The following is a 4,392-nucleotide window of genomic DNA, read 5'->3' as shown; positions in this document are numbered from 1 at the left end:
TTTTGCTTAGCCGGAATGTGGAAGGTGCAACTCTTCTGCTCTTCAATAAAACAAGCATGCAGTTGGAATAGCTAAATACTATCTATCTAACCCTGGGTTAATCAATAACTTCTGTCATTATTGAAATTCTAGTCATTGCAAGGTGGGTGTATTTATTATTACATGCTGGCTATATTATCCCTACTATCTAATATCACATCCTGTTGTGTCATGGAGCTGACTGGTTTCCTCTACAGAAAACTGGATTTCAGAATGTAAGTCTCAATACTATACATACTGATTTATCTAATTACAATGTTATTGCAATGATTTAAACCATAAAAATATTGTAGCACCCAACATGGGTCTTTCCAAACATATTAGAGAGAGATGCCTCCTTTGAAGGGTTCATATCAGACCTTGTGGTATTTATTATGCCACTGACGACCCTCAGCTCCTACAAAACATTTTCAACAGAATCTCACTGCTTTAATTTGGTTTATGTGATCAGGTTTTGGTAGTCAGGGGATTTCAAGGATGTCCTTTGTGAAAAGAGACCAGGGGTTGCCCCCATGCCGGACAGAGCCACGGCCAGCTGACTCTAAAATGACCCAGAACAAAGTTGAGCCCCATCAGTGATGCTGGTGGTGCCTCTGTGATAATATGTTTAACACATGGCAAGAATTACTGGGCAGCACCTGTGAGAGAGGAATGAGAAAAATGTGAAGGAAACAGCCCTGCAGACACCCAGGTCAGTGGAGAAGGAGGGGCAGCAGATGCTCCAGGTGCTGCTGCAGAGATTACCCTGCAGCCCATGGCAAGGCAGCCATGCCCCTGAGACCATGAAAGTCCATGGGAGAGCAGAGATCCACCTGCAGCCCATGGAGGTCCATGGGAGAGCAGAGATTCACCTGCAGCCCATGGAGGAGTATGGAGGAGCAGAGATCCACCGGCAGCCCATGGAGGAGCATGGAGGAGCAGAAATCCACCGGCAGCCCATGGAGGTCCATGGGAGAGCAGAGATCCACCTGCAGCCCATGGAGGTCCATGGGAGAGCAGAGATCCACCTGCAGCCCATGGAGGTCCATGGGAGAGCAGAGATCCACCTGCAGCCCATGGAGGTCCATGGGGGAGGAGAGATCCACCTGCAGCCCATGGAGGAGCAGAGATCCACCTGCAGCCTGTGGAGGACCATGGAGGAGCAGAGATCCACCTGCAGCCCATGGAGGTCCATGGGGGAGCTGAGATCCACCTGCAGCCCATGGAGCAGGTGGATGTGCCCTGGAGGAAGCTGCAGCCATGGAGAGCCAATGCTGGAGTAGACTCCTGGCAGGAATGACAGCCTGTGGAGTGGAGCCCACGCAGACACAGGTTTTCTGCAGGACCTGAGACCCTGAGGAGGAAGGAGCAGCACAGACAAAGTATGATGGACTGACTGAAACCACCACTGCCCATTCCCTGCACCAGTCAGGGAAAGGAGTTCACCAGCTGGGAATGAAGGAGTGAGGCTGAGCCTAACAGGAAGGGCAGGGTCAAGAAGATGTTTTTAGTTTTGTCTTTGCTTTTCACTATCCTACTCTATTTTCAATTGGCAATAAAGTAAACTAAATTCCCAAAGCCTGTTTTGCACATGACAGTAATTGGTGAATATTGTCACTGTCTTTATATCAACTCGCAAGCTTTTTTGCCTTATTCTTTCTGCTTGTTCTTTTGAGGATGGGGAGTGGGAGGGTAGCTTGGTGGACCTCTGACAGCTGGTCAAGATCCTCCTTTAGACCTTAGGCAAGATACCCAGAGAAAAATAAGAAACTAAAACCAACACATTTGAATTTATAGCAGTTTGGGGGGGAAAAATCTATGTGATTCTGTAAAAAGCAAAAGAAAATCACTGTTACTGAAAATACAGTAATGATTCTAGATTTTAAGTAGATTGATAGGTGCAAAGACCTTACTATCATTCAAACGCACTGAAAGAAAATATCAGCTTTGGTCATGGTGTTCAAACACAAGTAATGCAAAAATCAAATGTGAGTATGAAAAAATTTATCTAGAATTCAATGATTTGTGGTAGCATACTATCTCAAATGCATCATCAAGGCCTTTAATGATCTTGGAACTATCCACTTCTTTTGGAATATTTTTGAGAATAAAGACATCCCAACTGATATTAAAGAAAATACTATGGTTAGAGGGAAAGCAACTACAGGGTTTGTCTGGAAACCAAGCACGAAGTCAGGGAGCACTCATTAGCTCAAACACAAACTGGCATTCATGAGCAAGATATAGCAGTCCCAGAAGGGAATAAAATACTTCAGTCCCTGAAGTAAAATACAGCAGAAGGTGCATCTAATGAAGGATTTAGAACAAGCAGCTGATTGAGCCCAAGTATAACACCCTGTGCAGGCAAATGGTCTATCTAAACATGTAAATTGGCTATCAGTAGCAAAGCTATATGTTACTCTCACTGACCAATTTGGTTGACTTAGCTTATGTTCTGGGAGTTTAAAAGTTTGTACAGTTAACTAGAATTAAAGATAGTATGGTATTTTTTAGCTTTGTAAATAACAGGACTGACCCGTGAGGGACACACCCCAGGCAATGACACAGGGGCACTCTAAGAATTCCAAAAGGTGAGAAGGAGATGAAATATTATCCCAGGTAGGAAACACCACACTGCAGTGTGGAACTGGACTGATAACATTGCTACTCTGGAGATAATTGCTGAAAACTGCAGTGGAAGTACTAAATAAAAAATTCAGCCTATCAATAAATTTGGCTAAAACCAGCCATCTACCATGAAATCGTCTCCAGTGTCCTTGAAGGAAGTCACCGGATATACTATTTCCAAGGTAAAATTCCCTGGGAACTATCTAATCTTAAGATCAGCCAATGTGAGTAAGCACCTCAGGGGTATGGCACAAATCACTCATGAGAAAGAGACAAAAGTCATCTTGGAGAGCAAATGTTCTTCACATGTTGGTGAAGGCAGCATGAGCTGGTCAGGCCAGGCAGGACCACAAGGAATGTGAGCAGGAGATCTCAGTGCAGCTGCTCAGTTCAGAGAGAGCTGCACTGATTCAGCTCGGTTCACTCTTTCAGAGCACAGCATTTTACTGGCAGGTCCCCACCAGCCCATCAAGTTTGCTGAGCACGCTGGAAATCAATTTCTGTCTCAGGAAATAGAGGAAGTGACTAGAGGATGCCAAAATGCTACTTTTGTTTTTAAACAAAGAGGAACTAGTTGAAAAGCCAGAAAGTGAAGGTAGTTTGCTTGAAAGTGTAATGGGATTATCTTGTTGCAAGAAAAAAGAACAGAAGACTTGCAATAAGGAAAAAAACAGACTTTAGAAAAGTTGATGAACAAAAAGGTAATGTCTTTTGAGATGGTAATCCTCAAGAATGAAGGCTGCTGAGAATAACTAGAAGCAAATGTATTAAAACTCAAAGAAGCAAATTTTCTCTATAGGAAGAAGAGAGGAATAGTATGAAAAATATTTATCAATAAGATTATTCCTGCCAGAAATTAATGCCTTTAAGTAAGCAGCTGTGTGAACCAACCTGATTAGGATCAAAAAAAACCAAAAAGAGGACAGGCATTATATGTAGTCAGTGACACAGGTCTATTAAGCATCAAACTAGGGGCACAAATCTCTGAACCAGGGTTGATTTCATATGAGCAGTAATTCAGGTCAAGGAAAGTCATAAACAACTGGAGAAGGCTACACATAGTACCCATGTTTCAGGATAAATCTGCTCATTGTTGCAACTGCCTGAAGGGTCAGCTGGAGAAACTGTAAACTGCACAACATCATAAATATATCATAACACAACATCTTTCTCTCTCTTTCTCTCTCAATCATCTCCATCCTAAGGAGCAGAGCTGGGAGGGAGTGCATGTGATTGTAATGATAATCTAGGGTTTGAAAAAAATTATTAGCAGTGTGATCCTCAATGCTCACTTTATTTTACATACATGATTTAATCAAATGTACTTATAACTTTGAAGACCTCAGCTGAAGTTGCAGGAGTTCAGACTTTTATCTATGACCTGCATTTAGAAAGTGAATTTGAATCAGTGGTCTGCAAATTCTCAAACTCATTTATAAACACAGAACAATTTTGTTGCATGGTATTCTTTCTGGTACTAAATTAAAATCTTGTTAAAAGTCAAGTACGTTCACTGTTCACTTCTAATCACAGGTCTGCTCAGTTATGCTGCTTTTTTGAAGATCTACTCTGTGTCAATAGTTTCTTTGTAACTGTCTTGCTTTTTCCTCTCTTTTGCCAATCCCATAACTGAAAAGTCTGAGGCAGATGATAGCAATATAATACTAATTATATTAATAGAATGGGAATGCTTCCTAAATTGCTATTATTCTGAGCATCTGAATTTTTAGCTTGTGGATTCTCACA

The sequence above is a fragment of the Prinia subflava genome, chromosome 1, assembly GCF_021018805.1.
Source record: "Prinia subflava isolate CZ2003 ecotype Zambia chromosome 1, Cam_Psub_1.2, whole genome shotgun sequence".
NCBI lineage: Eukaryota > Metazoa > Chordata > Aves > Passeriformes > Cisticolidae > Prinia > Prinia subflava.
This window is presented reverse-complemented; position numbering follows the sequence as displayed.